The sequence below is a fragment of the Protopterus annectens genome, chromosome 3.part1, assembly GCF_019279795.1.
Source record: "Protopterus annectens isolate FY-2018-M chromosome 3.part1, PAN1.0, whole genome shotgun sequence".
Taxonomy (NCBI): Eukaryota; Metazoa; Chordata; order Ceratodontiformes; family Protopteridae; genus Protopterus; species Protopterus annectens.
Genome location: NC_056732.1, coordinates 909,600,987 through 909,623,838, shown reverse-complemented (window position 1 = coordinate 909,623,838; position 22,852 = coordinate 909,600,987).

Here is a 22,852-nt window from a genome sequence, read left to right as displayed (position 1 = left end):
TGTTTTATGACAGACATGTTTTGCACATGACTGTAATGTATGTTAGAAAACTATTTTTACATTCTTATGGATTGAAATTTCATGCCTTTTACTACAGTTGTGTAGGTCATACATTACTGCACTGTGTTATACCAAACAGTTTCCTCCTGTAGATCATATTAGTCTAGTAATGTTATGTACTCATAGCTTTAGGGGAACACGTACTGTGTATATTTTTTAATCTATTTAAATTTGATAGAGCATGAGACCAGTGGTGGCTGTCCTACTGAGCTCCAGAGAACACAACATGCCAAACCAATGCCAGGCAACACAGTCTCCGAAGACCAGGAGGATGACAGGGTTGATGATGATGATGATGATGACAGACCAGGACCTGCACATGCCATTGTTACTGCTACTCACTGTAGGAAAATTCCACCACCACCACATGGAGACAATTTACAGAACAAGATCCAAGAAGTAATGACAGATGTCAACCAGATGCAGATGAGAGACCCAATGGAGAATTTTTTCCAGGGCATGGCACAGGCCATGCAGGAATCCTTCTGGGAGATCATAAGTGAGATCATTCATGATATATGACCCCATCAAAGTGGCCCCTCAGCACCATAAATATCACCTTTGTGATCCAATTACGTTGTGCTGCCACCATGGTGTTTGCAATATTGCAAAATGTACTCTGTAGGCACAGTTATTCAGGCATAGCATATTGCTGTCATGTTTATTTCATACGCATCCTACTGTACACTGTAGCTATCATTTGATAAGTGGCATTATGTTGCACCTTCAGTATGACATACATTACCACATTACATATGTGGTAATCAATTTGGTGCACATGATTTGCTGTACTTAATGAATGCATTTCTCTATATGAGTGGGGTGCTACTTCTTATTTATTTGTCTGTGTGTACTCCTGTGCATGCAGTGCAGGAAACCATTCTTACGTCCAATACACTTAGGCCCTGTATGTGAATGCTATGGCTGTTGCAGTTTCCATGATGCAAGTGAGACACATTTGTTCAGCATGGATTGTTCCACTGTATACCAAGAAAAGCAAGTTCCACAGCGTTGTGTAAATCCTTTTTAATAAAACAAAGCTTTCAGACAAACACGTCCTTCTTCAGTGTTAATAAAATTCATATTAAGACTTCACATCTTTTATAGTTAAAAATTCAAAAACACATAACACAGCCTACCTATCCAATCTTAACAATCAATCAGTCAATTAGTAGTTAAAAAAACCTTTTAAAGGACTCTATAAAGGAGTTCTTAAAGCAGTATATCAAGGAGTTTATGCACCACATAGTTCAACTCAAATATACACAACCATAATTCATATAAAAATCTTAAATACTAGTTAAGCTGTTATTTCTTTCGAACAAAGAGTTAATTTTATTTATATATATATATATATATATATATATATTTACATCATACAACCTGTTTTAACACATATAAGAGTTCCTATTCTCTATTATACTTATTGCTGCTTTCTCTTCAAAATAGGTTTTAGCGTGACATGTTTATTTAAACCAGGGTACAAATCCACTTGCAGGTGAATAATCCACTCATACTCTTTGGTATCCAACTTATTAACCAGGTCACCACATCTAACATTAGAAGTTAGGATATCCATCACACAAAACAAAAAGTAATGTGATCCGTCTGTCTCTTGTATATGTTGAGCTAGGGAGTTAGTAATCACTTTCCTTCTTATTTCTGACTTATGTTCCACAATCCTGTCTCTTAACCTCCTTGTTGATTTACCAACATAAAAACATGGACATTGCTGACATAATGCTAAGGTGATCACATCTGTGGTGTTGCATGTAGCTGTAGAAAAAAAAATTAATTTTCTACCATTAAGTGGATGTATAAATTCAGTTAATATAATTATATTGGCACAACATGTGCAATTATAACAGGGGTAGGTACCTTTTTTATTGTAAGTTACAGAATCTGTTTTATTCAAGTTAAAGTCCTTATAACACAAGCGCTTTTTCAGACTGTTACAGTTTCTATAAGTAAAACGTGGTTTATCTGGAAGCCATTTGTCACGGCCAGGCATAGCCTTCAGTGTATACCAATTATTTCTAATGATTTCTTCCACAGTTTTACTTACTCTACTGTATGTCATCAGATATCTCAGGGTATTATCAGGTGATGGATGGGTGGTAGTAATACCATTTTGGTTAGAAAAATATGGCCTAGCTTTCCCTCTTCTCATAGATGCCACGTCATGTCTAACCACATCCAATTCATCCTGATTATAATCAATAGTTCATCTGTCATGTATTTCATTTGTTTATGGCATGTTTCATCTCGAGTATTTAACTTACTTGTGTGTATGTATTGGCCCCTAGGTATGCTTTTAAAGACATGTCTAGCATGCATGCTGGTTTTATGTAGGTACCTATTTGCTTGTACTTCTTTTTTGTATATAAAAATATTTAAACCAGCTTCAGTTCTAGATAGAGTGACATCTAGAACATTTATGTTAAATTCTGAATAATTCATCTCAAATTTTAGAAAATCATTAACATTATTCAGATAAGAGTGAAAGTTTCCAAGTTCATACCTAGTACCATGCCATGCTAGAAAGATGTCCTCCACAAAGCGCATGTAGAACAGTATTTTAGATACTTATCTATTAGCCTGACCAAACATATTTTCCTACTCCCATTTGCTTAATGTTAAATTAGCATGAGGATTAGTAATTGCTGTGCCCATAGCTATACCAGATATTTGTTGGTATAGCTGTTTATTAAACACAAACACATTATTCTGTAATACCAGTTCTAATATCTCACATAGTGTTTCAAAGCGTCTGGCAGAGAGGTGACCACATTCCCAAAGTCTCTCTCTTATTTTCTCTATTCCAAACTCGTTAGGAATTATAGTAAAGAGGGATTGTGGAGCTTTTCTCCCCAGGCATCCACTGAAGAAGGACCTGCGCCCAGTCGAAATTTCCTGGTAAACAAATGTAAATAAATAAATAAATAAATAAATACATAAATAAATAAATAAATTTAATATCTAAAGTCACCAGTAAGAAGTTATTTTCTATGCTCTCACCATACCATCTATATAATTCTGTAAGAAAGTCACCAGTATCTTTTATATAATTAGGTACATTTGTTAAAAAAATTTTTAGGGCTTTTTCCAAATATACAAATAAACGTTCAGTGACCCACCCAACACCAGACACAATGGGCCTCATTGATGGTGTATCCATTGATTTATGTATTTTGGGCAGGTCATATGAAATAGGTACTGTAGGACAGGAAGCAGTAAAGAAATTAAAAGTGTCAGTGTCTATATCGTTCATCAACTGCAAGTCATAGAGAGCCATATTAATTTTGGTAATAATTTCATTAATATCCCTATCTGATATCAATTTGAATGTATCTACATCAGAAACCTAGTCATTCATCACTTTAAGATAGTCTTCAATATTCATAAGTACTGCGCTACCACCTTTATCTGCCTCCTTGATTATCAAATTACTGTTATTTTCCAAAGCCTGCTTTTACTGTATTTGTGTTTCTTCCTACTTTATTACTTTATTTTGCTTTTGTGTCATCTTAAAAGTACTCAATTGTATTTATTACTGCTTGGTGTAACTATCATTCTAAGCCTTTTGGTTTAAGCACTTGGGCTTCAGACCAGTTGTTTTACATTAAGAAGGTTTGTGGCCTGCACTGTTGTGGCAGGACAGGTAGTTTACATCCTTCTAAGTTGGGAACTGCTGATTGAAGGCTCCGTGTCTGTTATTCTAAAGGTGTATTAGTTCTGGTTTAGGCACTTGGGCTTCAGGACAGTTATTTTACATTAAGAAGGTTTTTGGTCTGCACTCTTGTGAGAGGAGAGGCTGGACTCTACCCTTCTGAGCTGGGAATTTCTGGTTAAAGGCTTATATTGCCTGCATAGGTGAACTGTTTCTTACTGAAATTGGTGTGCCTTGTTTGCTGCAGCATAGACTAGATCCAGGCCTGCTGAATCTAGCTTCATTTGTATAAATTGAGCACTAATCCAGGCCTTTTTAAAAGTTTGTTTGTGTCTTTCGGCTTTTCCCGGTTAGGGGTCGCCACACAGGAACTCCGGTCCGCTAATGATTGGTAGTGGATTTTTACGTACCGGGTTACCAGCCCCGATGCACAACCTTCAACGAAGGCATGCCCCATTCACGTATGCCTCCACACAGAAGACACTCTAGCTGAGAATCAAACGGGACAACATCTTGCTATGAGGCGACAACGCTACCACAACACCACCACCACAGTCATAGGCCTTAGGCCTTTTTAAAAGTATTCAATTGTATTTATTACTGTTTGGTAGTAACATGATTAAAGTGTAGCTATCTTTCTAACCCTTTTGGTTTAAGCACTTGGGCTTCAGACCAGTTGTTTTACATTAAGCAGGTTTGTGGTCTGCACTCTTGTGGGAGGAGAGGCTGGACTCTGCCCTTTTGAGCTGGAAATTTCTGGTTAAAGGCTTATAGGGCCTGCATATTTGAACTGTTTATTACTGAAATTGGTGTGCCTTGTTTGCTGTTGCATAAACTAGATTCAGGCCTGCTGAATCTAGCTTTGTTTGTATAACTTGAGCACTAATCCAGGCCTTCTTTTTTGGAGAAGGTTCCTCTGCACCCCAGTGGCAGGAGTGTTCAGTTTAAACTTGTTTGAAGACTACAGGAACAGGGCTCAGTTTTGAGATTTTTTTACTGGTTAATTGGGTAATTTGTTTAAAAGCCTTTTCTGATTGCTTGTAGTCATCTAAAGCTGTTTTAAGTGTATTTTTTACTGTTTGCAGTTGTTTAAAGTTGTTTTAAGTGTATGTTTTACTGTTTTTGCCTTATCTTTTCAAAAAAATGTTTTCCTTGTTTCCCACCATTCTAAGCTCGTATAGTCCAGTTTTCAGGCTAGTACTGAATTCAGGGCTATGTTATAAGTTTTTGAGTTGCCCATACCTTACTTGGATAGAGGAGGGTTTCTCTGTTCACCTGTGAGAGAGGGAGTTTTGAGCAGCCATCTGTCCCTGGAGGAGTGGTTCCAGCCCAGAAGTTAGTAGTTTATAGGCCATTTTAGGCTAATTTCTATTGCTTTCATTTCCCTGCTGTAAAAAACGCGTTTGCACGGTTTTGCACGTCCGGGCAGCGCTGGTTAGCTAGGGCTAAATTATTCCCGGCTCCACCAAGTCTCCTCTTCAGTTTTTCCCTTGAAAGTAGTCTCTCAACCTAAACACTTAAAAAAGCATCCTACAGTCCAGCAATTGCTCAGACCTAATAGCAAGCACTAATATACTCCGACACTTGATTGCCCAGCAGGGCAAGGCTCATTATTTACCCCTCACCAACCAAGCGACTAAGCAGCTCACCCAACTATTCAGGCATGACCAAAGGGCAATTTCAGGTATACTTTCTAGTCCAGCTGGTGAAACTGGGCATCCTGAGGCAATGTTACAACTGCCTCATGCACACAGACAACCCTTTCCTCTTACCACAAAACATTAACATATGTGAGGGATGCAATTATATAGCTAAATTGGAAGCTAAGCTCTCTCCACCCAAGACTGGAACAGGCAGTCATGAGGCGAAGGTTAACAGTTGCGCCATACCTCCAGCCTCACATAGACTTACTAAACCAGCACTGGCAAAAAATACACATAAATACATGAAATCATACTCGGAGGCTCTAAATAAAAACCTGCAAAAGTATCAGAGACCTCCAAAGCAGACACTCAAAAAATTTGCACCTCCCGTCACAAACCAGACAACACATAAAACACAAAATCAGCGTGCCACACAATCACAGCCCTTAAGGCAAAATAACATACCTAACACACTAGTAATAGGTGACTCTATAGTCAGGCACATTGACATCCCACTCACTAGGCTGGGCAAGGAGAAGGTTACTGTTAGCTGCCCGTCGGGAGACAGAATCCGCCACATAACACAAGCACTCAGGTCACTCCAGAACAAGTACAAATATGACTCTGTCATTGTTCATGTTGGTGTGAATGACCTGAGATGTACCTCCCTAGACTACATGAAAAGAGACATGGAAGAGCTCTCTGATCATGTAGCCCAGGCGGGTATGACCCTGACCCTGAGTAGCATCCTGACCTCACCAAGAATGATACTACAGTATAAAGAAAAAATGATCAATTTCAACAATTGGCTAAGCTTCTGGTGTTATTCAAAGGGCATCCAGTGTCTGTCAGCCTGGGACGACATGCTCGATAAGCCGCATTGCTTTGAAAGAGACGGCTTGCACCTGTCACCCCTAGACTTTTGAATACTGGCCAATGCTCTTGTTGCCCCCATTGTGCCTTTTTTAGGCAAGGCTCAAAAGTCAATCCCACCTCTGTAAACAGCATGAATAAAAAAATTAGGGTTATGCTACTCAACGCCAGGAGTTTAAATCTCAAAATGCACACACTCAAAGCACTCCTCAGCATGGAGAACATCGACATCTGTGCGGTAAATGAAACCTGGTGCAAGGCTCCACAGAGCACCCCAGCACTACCGGGCTACAACTCATGCCACACATTTCGTCCACAGAACATGGACCGAAACACAAAAGGAGGGGGTGTATCCATATTCATCAAGGATACATACACCTCCAGGTTAGTGGCGCAGCATGATACCTCTGATATCATCCATGTGCAACTAACATCGGGCAAATCTGCAATGCAAATTGTAGCCTGCTACAGATCACCTTCCATGACCCAGGACCACCACTCCGCCTTTCTGGAGACACTGGAAAACATGAAGGTCCTGCCGAACACCCTAATATTGGACAATTTCAATTACCCTACTGTTAACTGTGAAAACTACTTAAGTACAAACTCCCAGGTCCAGCGCTTCCTGGAATTTATCAACTCAAATGCCCTGGATCAGCTGGTAAACTCCCCTTCAAGAGGTGAGAACAAATTGGACCTTTTCATCACCATGGGTGACAGGTGTTCCGCACTGGAGGTCAACCCGTCACTGGTTAGATCAGACCTTAAACTAATCCCTCTGGATGTCCACACCACACCACCACCCTCAACCAAGGAAACCACAGTGAAAAACTTTTCTATAGCAAACTTCACCTTACTTAAGTCAGAGGTGGTAAGTTTCACAGCCCCCACGCTAAAGGATAACAGTGTCCAAGACGCAGGAACCTTTACAAACACACTCTATGAGCACCTACAAGGATGCATGGATCATGCCATCCCTAGCAAAACCAAGACTCACTCCCCTAAGAGAAGGAAACCAGTCTGGTGGACCCCTGCCATAAGCAGGCTATACAATAGAAGGAGGAAACTAGTTCAGAAAAAAAGCAAATCCCAAGAAGGAAAGACATCCCTGATCAGTATAAGTAAGAAACTAAGGTCCCTCATAAAATCATCCAAGGCTAACTTTGAAAGAAAAATAGCCAAGGATTCGAAAGATAACCACAAAGCCTTCTTTAGCTATGAAAAGAATCTAAGTGGCAACTCACAGATATGCTCTGAGCTAGTGCAAAATAGCACAAAATATACTGAACCTACTGATATTGCCAACATCCTGACAGATAGATTCAGTGCAAACTTCACCCCCTATCACTCTCAAAAGGGCCCAAAACAATACCAGAAAAGTGTAGTGCCCTGGAAATCACAGACGCACAGGTAAAAACAGCCCTTTCAAAAGCCAAAAGCACAGCATCAATTGGGCCAGATGGTGTCCCAGGCTGCGTCTAGTATGAACTACAGAACAAACTAACCACACACCTAAACACACTGTTCAACCTCAGCCTTTCCACAGGCTACGTGCCCATAGAATGGCACACAGCAATGGTTATTCCACTCCACAAAGGAGGGGCCACAACTGACCCTGGTAACTATCGCCCCATAAGCCTGACTAGCCTGGTCTGCAAGACTAAGGAGTGCATCATCATGGAATTCATTAACAAAGACATTGGGAACCTCCAAACACTTGACCCGACCCAGTTCGGCTTTGTTAAGGGCAGATCATGCCTACTAAACCTGGTTGACTTCTTCAAGACAGTCACCAAGGCCATAGATGAGGGGAAGGTGGTTCACATAGCCTACCTTGACATTGCCAAGGCTTTTGACACCATTCCCCACTCGGGAATTATAGAAAAACTCACCAGTCTGAACATAAACCCCTACGTCACGAGATGGGTTACCAAATGGCTTATAGAAAGAACTCACAAGGTGAGAATAGCGGGCTCCAGGTCCGACTCTAAACCAGTCACAAGTGGTGTCCAAGAAGGCTCAGTCCTGGGACCCCTACTGTTCGGCATATACTTCTCAGAAGTACAGGCAAACACAGGAGGACTATGGCTAGCCAAGTTCACTGATGACTGCAAACTGGGAGCCATAATTGACTCTCTTGCTGACATGGACATTCTCCAAAAGGGCCTTACTGAGACAGACACCTGGTGTGAAAGTCATGGTCTCAAGCTAAATGCCAAAAAATGCATAGTCATCCCATTTGGAAAAAACAAAACACCCATGAATTACCACATAGGTGGCAGCCGCCTTAATACAGAAGAGGTAATAAGAGATCTGGGGACCCAGGTCGATAGTAATCTCTCCTTTGACAATCATATTGCCAAAGTAGTTAGGAAATCCTTCTATGTAGCCTGTGGTGCACCTATACCATCTCTTCGTTTTTAGAATGCATGTTGAGACCAATTGTGAATGACATTCCCAATATATTATCGGACTCATATCAGTTGATTGAGTCTCTGAGAGACTTTAGACTTGACAAAGATGCATCTCATTACCTTTTGGTAACGATGGATGTGGTCAGTCTCTTTACAAGTATACCTAATGAACTAGGCCAGCAAGCCATCAGTGAGTTGTTACACAGTAGGTCTCAATATTCCAACAATAGACAGACACTGATCAATTATCTACTAGAGTTGGTACTTAACAATAACGTGTTTCTGTTCAAAGATAACATCTATTTGCAAAAGTGGGGGGTTGCCATGGGCACCCCCTGCGCTAACAGTTATGCAAACCTGGTAGTTTTTGAATGGGAAATTAACCATTTGTTTAAACATACCCAGTTTAGCAATGTCAAACTCTACAAGAGGTTTGTAGATGATGTACTTTTTATCTGGGAAGGCAGCCATAGTGATTGTATCCAGTTTGTTAGAGATGTAGAGTCCATGAGCTCTTTCCTTAAATTTACTGTTGAGACTTCGAGCTCAGAAGCTAATTTCCTAGATCTAACTTTAAAGTTTGATGCAGACAGTAACATCAGCACATCACTTTACAGGAAACCCACATGGAAGAACTCTCTCCTTAGATTTGAAAGCATGCACCCTCGGCACACTTTCTCGGGTATTGTAACTAGTCAGCTGAATAGACTATCTAAGATATGTACCAATGAAACTGATCGTCTGAGAGAAGTAACCTTCCTAGAGCAACTCCTGAGAGATAGAGGCTACAACAGCAATTTGTTAAGAGACTGTAAACAGAAGGTACTAGGTTTATCCCCTAAAGTACACATTCCTAAGTACAATTTACACCGCTCAACATTTAATAACAACAAGAAACTTGATAATTCAGGTACTATATCTTTCTTACTGAAATATACGAGCGACGTTTCCAATATTCAGAATCTAGTTAAGAAAAATTGGAATATTCTAAACATGGACCCCGACATCACGCGGATGGTTGGTAGACATCCGACCTTTAGCTATAAGAATTGTAGCAACCTTAAACAAATACTATGTATAGACAAATACAATCCTACTAGCAATGTCATGATTTCCAATAAGAGAGGAACATTTCCCTGTGGGAAATGTCATATGTGTCCGCACATTTCCACGGAACAGATTTTTGAACACCCCCATGGTTTATATAGGTTCCATCCAAACCATTTCCACGATTGTAATAGCACAAATTTGGTGTATCTGGCCACTTGTGAATGTTGTCCCGCGTTCTACGTGGGACTTACTAAAAGGAGACTAAGGGACAGATTGTATAACCATTTATATGACATAAGGAAGAGAAATGACCAAAATGCACTTGCGAAACATGTCATTGAACATGATTGCCATTACTTTACATTTAAGGTGCTACAAGTTATGAGGGAAAATCCTAGAGGAGGTGATACTGTTAACAATTTAGCATGCTTGGAGTTAAAATGGATACTTCTACTGAAAGCGCAAACTGATCCCGGTCTAAATCAATTCTTGTCTATAAAACCCATCTTGAACAGTAGACCTTTATAGTTTAACAACTGAGTCCCTGGGGAACGGTTGTTGAATTATTGCACATGTTAGGCACCATAATGTTTGACACTATGGTTGTCAGACTTGTATTTACGTTGACACACTCACAGCGTTAAGATGGTTATGTTTCTAGAGTACTTGCTTTAGTGGTACTAGAGTTCATTTATGTTTATGTTTTCACACACAGTTAGCTGCCTATTTCTGTACTGGTTTTACTGTGTTTATTATTTTGTACTTGGCTTATTTGCCTTGGTCTAGTATATCTATATACATTTTTATACACTTTTTGTCTTCATATTGAGGAATGATCTGATAGTTTATATGGTTTTTTTAAGATGTTTTATTAGGATCTATACCTCAAGGATGCATGGCCCTTTAAGTGAGGTTCAACCTTACGTTATTTTGCATTAGGTATGGAATCTGACACAAAGAGAGCGACCATCAGTTCATACAATGGAGATGCTGTTGCGAGTAAGAATTTTTCTTCTCGCACAGTTACATCAAATCTGTAGCAATGTTTTTCAGAGGGTCTTCTGGTTTGTTTTACCCCCCCTACATCTTTCCTAGAACTACATGGCTGAAGGTAGAGATGAATAATATATTTTTTCCATTAATGTCTGTATACACATTCTTGCCGGTATCTGTCTGACAGGTGAATTGAAATGATACTGCTAGATGTCAGGTACAATGTTTCTAAAACTTATGTCTTTGAATTTATGTCTATGCGCATGTCCAGCTCTCTACTGTTGGACTATTCATGCACTTGCAGTATAATCAGTTATTGATTTAGTCTAGTTATTGATCCTGTAATGATTTTAACATTTTCCTTGATACATATAATGGATTCAGTAAGATGTTTACATTTTAAGATTTTTGTATGGTTTGTGTATTATTTAAGCAAACATCATTGTGAATTGGCTGTCGCTAGCTGCTTTATCACGAACAACCTCCTACTGTTATTACCAGAAATGTAATTCAATTACATTGGTATAGCAACATCTTGTTCAATGAATGGGAAGATAACTTGACTGTTGTTTTAGCAATGCTGTTTAATTTGGTTAGTTTAGGATGTGCTCATGCATAGTTTGCTTTATAGGAAGTGCACGATAATTATTTAACATACCGTCTCCCTGATATAGGTTTGTAGATGGTTTATACTTTTTTAAACAGTGAGCGTTTTGCATTTTTTAAAAAAACAGTGAGAGTTTTTAAACTGTGAGAGCATTTTGTACTCTGAGGATTGTTGGTGTCTGAACTTTTGCAAACGTGTTACTTGCAACCTTGGTTACAAGATTAATTGCTTGATTGTTTTAATGTTCCCGCCAAAATGTGTTTTTTTATTGTATTTAAATGAGCACCCATTGTACCAGAAATGTGATTATCTGAGGAAGCATAGCTTGGCTATGCGAAAGCGCTTATTCACTGTGTTTTATTTCATTAAATATTTTACAACATCATTCCAACGGAGGTTTTTTTTCGTGGTGACTCCTTCACGTTCTTGACTTTGATTATCTTGTTTATATTGTCGGAAGGAGTCTTTGAGTTCCAGCAAACAGTTTTGATATTTTATTTTCCTGTATTGGTGTGCTGTTCCTGGTTCTACATATGGATTCGACCGATATTGAGTTGGACTTCAGACCAGAGACGAGGGAGGTCGTGCTACCGGCATGGGAATCACTTCTACATCGGAATACCAACCCTTTATTGACTCTGGACATATCCAATCAGTCCGCTCCGGCCAGTGCCGTTAACAACAATGAGGTACTAACTGAGTTTAATGCTCTAAGTAGAACTTTTCAAGACGATTTGTTTAAATTACAGAGGTATGCATGGCAGCGCTTACACCTTGAGGCATGCCTCCACTTTAAAGTCATTCCTCGCGGCATGCGAGTGTTTTGCATGCCGACATATGGGGACAGCCACCCAACATTGTTACGTAAATGGCAAGACCTTAACATAGGTCTAGGTTTCAATTATATCAAACTGTTACTGGACTATTTTGCTCCGTTGGAGACGGAGCTTAGAAACAAAGTTGACTTACAGCAGCGTCATTTCAGTGACTCTTACAACACAGCCTATTTTCAACAAAGGCTAGATAGCATTCGCTCACAAGTGCACTTGTTTAGCGAAAGACTTAGACAAGTGAAACAGAGAAAACTCATTAGAGACTCTAATGATTTTGCCAATGGTCAGATATTTGTCTGGCCCAGAACTACTCGCTCTTCAGCTGTGACAAATAGTGGGGCATCTTTACAGACTACCACTATTCAATCTAATATAGCAGAAGTTAATGTCACACACTTTGTTCCTGATGAGAACTCTCTATCCGATGATATTCTTGTTACATCAGCACAGAATAGCAGTCCCACTAGAGGGAACCATGTGAGCAATACACCCCTTCCTAATCAACAAGCTGATAAAATTCACAAGGTGTCTGGAGCTAGACCTAAAGACACTGCCAGTACATCCACACATTTTTTACCGTTTCCCGTCAAACAACAGACGGCATGGAGAGGCCGCTCCAACAGCAGGGGGCCCCGCAAGAGGAAGGGGTCAGAAGAAAAGTACGGCCAGACGAGGAAACAAAGGAATTGAATGACTTAGTCTGTAACCTTTCTGATATCTCCTTGTCAGAATCTGCGGTTACACTTCTCAACAAAGGTTTAAATTTTATACCTTCCCAACTAAGCAGTTTGAATGAGACTCTATTAGATCTTAGATTGTTTTGCCGTAATCTAGCTTTAAAACTGTTTTTTAAAGGTAATTCTGCCATGGAAACAGATGTTGTTAAACAATTCTTTAAACGCAAAAGTAATTACATGCCACCCATCCCACATGATGTGGAATGTTTTTGTAAGCTATGTGAGAAGGATATCTATGACTACTTTGCAAATAATCAGAGGAGATGTAAATTCTTCAACATGACAGAATTAGAGCAGCGATCACTCAAACAACTGAAAAATGATCCTGCTATAACCATCAAACCTGCAGACAAGGGTGGGGCGGTGGTCCTACTCAACACTGTTGAATATGATACCACCATGACATGTATGCTAGCAGATACTAACACCTATTCTGTAGTATCCAAGACCTTTGTTGATAATTTAGTAAAAAGAATACAAGCAGATTTATATGATTTATTACTTTGCGGACAAATCAGCTGTGAGACATATGAGTATTTTATGATTGAATATCCCAAGTTACCGATAATAAAAGGTTTGCCCAAGATTCACAAAAATACCACTCCTGTACCCATGAGGCCAATAGTGGCAAGTGAGCGCTGGTGCACCTATACCATCTCTTCGTTTTTAGAATGCATGTTGAGACCAATTGTGAATGACATTCCCAATATATTATCGGACTCATATCAGTTGATTGAGTCTCTGAGAGACTTTAGACTTGACAAAGATGCATCTCATTACCTTTTGGTAACGATGGATGTGGTCAGTCTCTTTACAAGTATACCTAATGAACTAGGCCAGCAAGCCATCAGTGAGTTGTTACACAGTAGGTCTCAATATTCCAACAATAGACAGACACTGATCAATTATCTACTAGAGTTGGTACTTAACAATAACGTGTTTCTGTTCAAAGATAACATCTATTTGCAAAAGTGGGGGGTTGCCATGGGCACCCCCTGCGCTAACAGTTATGCAAACCTGGTAGTTTTTGAATGGGAAATTAACCATTTGTTTAAACATACCCAGTTTAGCAATGTCAAACTCTACAAGAGGTTTGTAGATGATGTACTTTTTATCTGGGAAGGCAGCCATAGTGATTGTATCCAGTTTGTTAGAGATGTAGAGTCCATGAGCTCTTTCCTTAATTTTACTGTTGAGACTTCGAGCTCAGAAGCTAATTTCCTAGATCTAACTTTAAAGTTTGATGCAGACAGTAACATCAGCACATCACTTTACAGGAAACCCACATGGAAGAACTCTCTCCTTAGATTTAAAGCATGCACCCTCGGCACACTTTCTCGGGTATTGTAACTAGTCAGCTGAATAGACTATCTAAGATATGTACCAATGAAACTGATCGTCTGAGAGAAGTAACCTTCCTAGAGCAACTCCTGAGAGATAGAGGCTACAACAGCAATTTGTTAAGAGACTGTAAACAGAAGGTACTAGGTTTATCCCCTAAAGTACACATTCCTAAGTACAATTTACACCGCTCAACATTTAATAACAACAAGAAACTTGATAATTCAGGTACTATATCTTTCTTACTGAAATATACGAGCGACGTTTCCAATATTCAGAATCTAGTTAAGAAAAATTGGAATATTCTAAACATGGACCCCGACATCACGCGGATGGTTGGTAGACATCCGACCTTTAGCTATAAGAATTGTAGCAACCTTAAACAAATACTATGTACAGACAAATACAATCCTACTAGCAATGTCATGATTTCCAATAAGAGAGGAACATTTCCCTGTGGGAAATGTCATATGTGTCCACACATTTCCACAGAGCAAATTTTTGAACACCCCCATGGTTTATATAGGTTCCATCCAAACCATTTCCACGATTGTAATAGCATAAATTTGGTGTATCTGGCCACTTGTGAATGTTGTCCCGCGTTCTACATGGGACTTACTAAAAGGAGACTAAGGGACAGATTGTATAACCATTTATATGACATAAGGAAGAGAAATGACCAAAATGCACTTGCGAAGCATGTCATTGAACATGATTGCCATTACTTTACATTTAAGGTGCTACAAGTTATGAGGGAAAATCCTAGAGGAGGTGATACTGTTAACAATTTAGCATGCTTGGAGTTAAAATGGATACTTCTACTGAAAGCGCAAACTGATCCCGGTCTAAATCTTGTCTATAAAACCCATCTTGAACAGTAGACCTTTATAGTTTAACAACTGAGTCCCTGGGGAACGGTTGTTGAATTATTGCACATGTTAGGCACCATAATGTTTGACACTATGGTTGTCAGACTTGTATTTACGTTGATACAACTTACAGCGTTAAGATGGTTATGTTTCTAGAGTACTTGCTTTAGTGTTACCAGAGTTCATCTATGTTTATGTTTTTACACACAGTCAGCTGCCTATTTCTGTACTGGTTTAACTGTGTTTATTATTTTGTATTTGGCTTATTTGCCTTGGTCTAGCATATTTATATACATTTTTATATACTTTTTGTTTTCATATTGAGGAATGATCTGATAGTTTATATGGTTTTTTAAGATGTTTTATTAGGATCTATACCTCAAGGATGTATGGCCCTTTAAGTGAGGTTCAACCTTACGTTATTTTGCATTAGGTATGGAATCTGACACAAAGAGAGCGACCATCAGTTCATACAACGGAGACGCTGTTGCGAGTAAGAATTTTTCTTCTCGCGCAGTTACATCAAATCTGTAGCAATGTTTTTCAGAGGGTCTTCTGGTTTGTTTTACCCCCCCTACATCTTTCCTAGAACTACATGGCTGAAGGTAGAGATGAACAATATAATTCTTTCCATCAATGTCTGTATACACATTCTTGCCGGTATCTGTCTGACAGGTGAATTGAAATGATACTGCTAGATGTCAGGAACAATGTTTCTAAAACTTATGTCTTTGAATTTATGTCTATGCGCATGTCCAGCTCTCTACTGTTGGACTATTCATGCACTTGCAGTATAATCAGTTATTGATTTAGTCTAGTTATTGATCCTGTAATGATTTTAACATTTTCCTTGATACATATAATGGATTCAGTAAGATGTTTACATTTTAAGATTTTTGTATGGTTTGTGTATTATTTAAGCAAACATCATTGTGAATTGGCTGTCGCTAGCTGCTTTATCACGAACAACCTCCTACTGTTATTACCAGAAATGTAATTCAATTACATTGGTATAGCAACATCTTGTTCAATGAATGGGAAGATAACTTGACTGTTGTTTTAGCAATGCTGTTTAATTTGGTTAGTTTAGGATGTGCTCATGCATAGTTTGCTTTATAGGAGGTGCACGATAATTATTTAACATACCGTCTCCCTGATATAGGTTTGTAGATGGTTTATACTTTTTTAAACAGTGAGCGTTTTGCATTTTTTAAAAAAACAGTGAGAGTTTTTAAACTGTGAGAGCATTTTGTACTCTGAGGATTGTTGGTGTCTGAACTTTTGCAAACGTGTAACTTGCAACCTTGGTTACAAGATTAATTGCTTGATTGTTTTAATGTTCCCGCCAAAATGTGTTTTTTATTGTATTTAAATGAGCACCCATTGTACCAGAAATGTGATTATCTGAGGAAGCATAGCTTGGCTATGCGAAAGCGCTTATTCACTGTGTTTTATTTCATTAAATATTTTACAACATCATTCCAACGGAGGTTTTTTTTCGTGGTGACTCCTTCACGTTCTTGACTTTGATTATCTTGTTTATATTGTCGGAAGGAGTCTTTGAGTTCCAGCAAACAGTTTTGATATTTTATTTTATATTTTATATTGCCAAAGTAGTTAGGAAATCCTTCTATGTAGCCCATCTGATTACTAAAGGGTTCGCATCTAGAAATAAAGAAGTTATAGTGCCCCTCTACTCGTACCTCATCAGACCCATCATAGAGTACAATGCCCCATTTGGGATGTACCTCACAAGACACTTCCAACAGCTGGAAAGACCACAAAAGTACCTCACCAAGAGGATTACTGGCCTCAAACATATGTCCTATGCAGCCCGACTGGAAAATATCCAGCTGTAGTCAGTGGCATATCACTTACTCAGAGGTGATCTCTGCCTGACTTACAGAGCCATGTTCAACTCAGAATTGATGGACATGCTCCACCTAAAGAAAGCCAAGTCACTGAAAGCCACTCGCTCTAGTGAGCTAAACCTAACCACAACAATAAATAGAACATGCTGGAGGGATAGATTCCTGTCACAGGGACTCCCCATGCTTAGGAACAAAATTCCTAACTACATTAGGCAGAGCCCCTCACTAACACTCTTCAAGAGAAACCTTGACGAGTGGATGGGTAACAAAAAATACACCCCTGGGATCACTTCATTGGCTTTCTTGACAGAGGCTCAGTTAATTAATCAATGGGGTGGCGAAAACTGACACACTCTGGCTAGGCTTATAAATGCTCTTGGGTAGATATCCTAGTACCTACCTATGAACCTATGAACCTATGCTGTGGATTCTTCCCTAGTAAGATTTATGGCTTTTTATAGCGATTTCCATCATAAATCTCTCTAATTTGTTTCTCACATACATTGTTAAACACAGTCACAACTGGATCACTATAAGGTATAAAAGTACTTCTTCTCCTACATCTAGAGTCTACACAGGAATCTGAATCCTTATAAATATTTTTTAAATTTAAATTCCGTGCCCCTGTCAGTTCTGTCACATTGTTGTGTTATGTTGTCACAATGGCACAACAGCTTTGTGTTGTGGCAAATTGTGGCAAATATTCTGCCATATTATATCAAATTATTGTGTCTGATAGTTATTTATTTATTTATTTATTTATTGTTTATTTATTGATATTTCTTGACTGGGAAAGTCCACTGGGTGGATAACCCATTTTCAGTGAAGGCCCGGAGAGAAAAGTTCCATTTACAAATTCAAAAGGTATTTAAGACCATATTATATTTACAGAAGTGTCCAGGTGTTTTTTACATAAATTTCTAAAGATTAGAAATACATTGAGTATAAAGTTTTCTATAGTTCTATAGCATATACAATTTTCTAAAGATTAGTAAAACGTAGAATGTAAAGATTTACATATTTTAGTTAGTGTTAGTAGTATACATAGAATATTTTTAGTAGCACACCAAATATGGGGGAAGACAGTGGATACGTTCTTATTAAAAAATTTAAAATGTTGATGCATGTCAACACAATGGCCCATTATGGCCTGATAATAATGTTATGAGAGAAACAACAATGACTGTCATACTACTTTAATACATTAGACATAGCTTACAGTGATCTATGATATGAACCTTGAAAATCCAGGGGAGAGGATGTAAGTATCACTCTGGGTCATACCCATATTGGCAGCAGGTCTACAAGTCTCCACGGTAAATGATAATCCTTTATTAAGTAAACATTCTTGTGCTTCATTTAAAACATGTTCTGATAAGTTATCCACCAAGGAATCACTCTTTCTCAAGTGGACAGTTTTCTTCATTTCCTGCCTCTGCTGGCAGACCTGTATCTCCTGTGAGCATAATGTTGTTTCATTAAAACAGGTAGAACTGGAAGGAAACATATTTGAATGGTACAAGAATGTTTACTTAATAAAGGATTATCATTCATACCATCTCTGCTTTCGAGGCTTAATGAGTGGATACGATACTTTGACGGAATGTCCTTTTTACAAGAATGTATGGGAATAGTGAGCCAGCTTGTAAAGCAGGAGACATCAATACTGTATTAAAGAAATCCAGCACTTTTTTTCCCATTACACATACTGTAGTGGAAATTTTCATGAAGGTTTGTAAGAATGAAGTACTGCAACTGAGAAATCATGGTAACGCTAGGAACGTTTGTAATATGGATTATGCAGAAAAAGAAGCATTGAAAGAACCGATGAGTAATGACAACATTATTATTAAGCCTGCCAATAAAGGAGGATGCATAGTAATCATAGACAGACCTGTGTATCATGAGAAAATGATCAATATGTTACAGGATGACAAGACCTATAAGGAGTTACATAAATAGGAGATTAATAACATTACATGTCAGATAAGAGACAACTTATATGATCTGCTTATGACACATGTCATTTCCAAAGAACTCTATGAGTATTTAATAGCATCACATCCTCTGATACCCATAATTAATAGCCTCCCAAAGATTCATAAAGATTTTAACAACCCACCCATGTGACCCATAGTATCTGGAGGAGGATGGGCAACAGAACCTGTGTCCATCTTTGTTGAACAGAAATTAAAAGCTATACTACCCAAAGTCACTATGGTACTGAGAGACACCTCACAATTTCTCAAGATTGTTTCTCATTATATCTGGTCTGCTGGAGAAATTATGAATGTTTGGATGGTTACTATGGATGTTAAAAGTTTATTCACAGTTATACCTAATGACTTTGTGATTGAATCAGTCAGACAATTTCTTAGGCAGGAAGCAGCCTTTGACAATAATACAGTCCATCTGATATGATCGCAGTTAGAGATAATCTTAGAAAATAACATTTTTATGTGTGTGAATAAATACTATGTACAGAGATGGGGGGTTGCGATGGATATTAAATATGCCAAGTTATTCTAATATAGTAATAGCCAAATGGGAATGTGACTATGTGTTTTGTGAGGCCATTACTTGGAGAGGAAATATATCATATTACAAAAAGAATTGTGGATGATATATTTTTTCTTTGGCAAGGTAGTGAAGGACAATGGGTGGACTTTACTGATTATTTAAATAAGACCACCTAGTTCCTTGAGTTCAAAGTTCACAGCTCCATGGAAGAGATCAGCTTCTTAGATGTGATTTTACGTAAAGGGCCTGAAGGGAAGCTAAATGCTTATATATGTTACATATATATATATATATATATATATATATATATATATAGTTAGAAAGAATTGTTGGAGGAACTACCTTGTGCATAGGACAAGTATGCACCCTAAGCATGTGTTTCCACATGTTGTCAAAGGACGATTTCTCTGAACATCCAGGATATGCACCACTGAGCGAGATTATGAAAATGAGACACAATGCTTGAAGGAATATTTTGCAAGTCGAGGCTATATGCAAAGAGAAATACATGAAGCAATATTGGAAACTGAAGCCCAACGGCATACTGGGGGCCGACCATATTTTATGGAAAGGGGTGAACAAAGGCTGTCTGGGGATGTTTTGAATGTCACTAATTCTACAGAAGTTCTAAGATGTTCTCTTACTCACAACAATGATGTTAGACATATGTATCAGATTATAAGAAACACCTGGAAGGTTCTTACAGTGGACGATAGCATCAAAGATATCGTGTGCGAAAAAACAGGTTTTGTTTTAAGAACAAGAACAATATGAAAAGACTATGATAGAAGGATGGCAGTTTTAATAAGACTGTCTCAACAGCAATGCAAATTGGTACTTTTCCTTACAGGAAATGCAAAGCCTGTAGTTATATTAATTCTAAGAATTGGTTTCAGTACCCCATAACTTGGAGAATTATTTCATCTGAGGACTTATGCAGATTGTTCCACAAAAAATGTGATATACATTGCTGAATATGACTCATGCAATAGTTTTTTATGTTGGTAAGACAAACAGTCAACAGATCATTCAAAGATTGGATCTTGCAACATTTCAGTGACATTAGGCTTTCTGATAGAACTAATGCCTTATTTCAGCATATTTCAGTTCATGCAGGACATAGTTTTACTTTATGGTATTGGAAATTGTTCCTGAAAACTTAAGAGTTGGGGATCTGACAACTACAACTGAGTCTATTGAAGCACGTTGGATAGTGGATTTGTAGGCAGATAAACTACCTGTATTAAATGACAAGGTGCCTTTAAAACCCTTGTTGAAAGGGGGTAAATTAAGGAGATAATTTTATTGGCTGAAGCAATACTGGGACTCTTTAAAAAATTAAGCTGGTGTGGTTTCTATTAAGATCTGATGAAGGCAAATGCTGAAAGTGCTTATCTCCAGCTCTTTTATTTCATTTTATTATTTATATTCTATGCACTGTGATTAAAGTTTTTACTTATTTTATTCTTACTGTGAGACCTCCTCGTTGTGGTGTCAGGTCAACCTGTGTATTTGCAATACTTGTATGTTGAGTATTATCCAGGAACTTGTTTTCTTCACTCCTATGCACAAGCTGGCATTCCTTATCTAGCATTTTTCATACCTTACCATTAGTATTCCATGTCATTAGTGTATGTATGTGTTCTGACATTGCTTTCTGATAGGATCATGTTAATCTGTTACAACTTAGACATATATGACAATACATTTGTCTTGCTTCTGACATGGCATATATCTTTAATATATGCATTCCATTTCACATATGTTCCGGTTGTGTGCGCTTATTTGTATATTAATCAGCTACATAGTTGTGTTGCTACAGTACTGCTGTTTGGCACTGTGTTTGGCTGTTTCCCTTTCATATACAGAGTTGGAGATTCTAGTTTATCCTTTGCTTGTCCTCTTTAGAATTTCCTTTGCTGTTTTGCTCTTCCATGCTGTTGCTTGGCTTACACTTGCACTGCTGAAAGGGCTACTTGAGGACTGGACTCAATATCCACTGTGTACCAATCCCTGTTTATTTCCCTACAACACACACCTGCCAGCAGTCATACACATCTAGGTATAACTGTCACACAGTTTGCAACATCTCAGAATTGCATACTGCATAGGTACACATGTATTTCTTCATTACACCATGGCTGATATGCATCCCTACTTTATTTGCCCATTTTCCTTCACCCATGTTGTAGATTGTGCTGTCTGTATACCTTACCTCTTCTTTATGTTTACTTATATCTTTTGTTTCTCATGTATTATGATATGTGCTATATGTTTAAACCTGCTATTTCACCCTCCTTCTCATCTTTCCCTGTATTTTATTCTAGTCTTTTTTTATCATCATGTTATATATTGCTAATCTTTTTGTATTATATTTCTATTGTAACATGTATTTTTTATATTTGTATTGTGGAGCTTTTCTCCCTGGGCCTCCGCTGAAAAAGGGCTTTGCCCAGTCGGACTTTCCCGGTCAACAAATGTCAAATAAATAAATAAAAATTTACATTCCTTCTATTCTGCAAAGAAAATATAGGGCATAGGTTCATAGATAGGTACTAGGCTATTGGCCCTAGGGCCTATATAAGCCTAGCCAAAAAGGTACCCTAGATTTTGCCACCCAAGAAAATAATTTTCATGTGCCCCTGACGAGCAGAGCCACAGAAATGATCACCGGGGTGAATTTCCTATCTCCCATCCAATCATCAAGATTTTTCTTGAAGAGTGCTAATGAGGAGCTTTGTTTGATATAGATTGGTAGTTTGTTCCAGAGTATGGGAAGTCTCTGGGACAGGAATCTATCCCTCCAGCATGTTCTGTTTATTGTGGTGACAAGGTTTAGGTCCCTAGAGCATGTAGCTCAGAGGGTTTAGGATTTCTTTAAGTGGAGCATGTCCAACAGCTCTGGCTTTGACATAGCTTTGTATGTTAGGCAGAGATCGCCTCTGAGTTGGCGATATGCGACGGAGTAAAGCTGGAGTCTTTTTAGATGGTCTGCGTAGGGCATCTGTTTGAGGTCAGTGATCCTCTTTGTGAGGTATTTCTGCAGCCTTTCCAGTTGTTGTAGATGTCTTGTGAGGTACATACCAAAAGGGGTGCTGTATTATATAATGGGTCTAGAGAGTGACGAGTAGAGAGAAACAATGACCACTTTTTTCCTGGATGAGAAACCTTTTGTGATGAGGTGTGCCACATAGAAGGATTTCCTAACTACTGTGGCAATGTGATTATCAAAGGAGATACTACTGTCCACCTGTGTCCCAAGGTCTCTTATCACACTTATAGTGTTAAGTAGACTACCGCCTATGTGGTAGTTCATGAGTACAGAGTTTTTACCAAAAGGGATGACAATGCACTTTTTGGCATTGAGATTG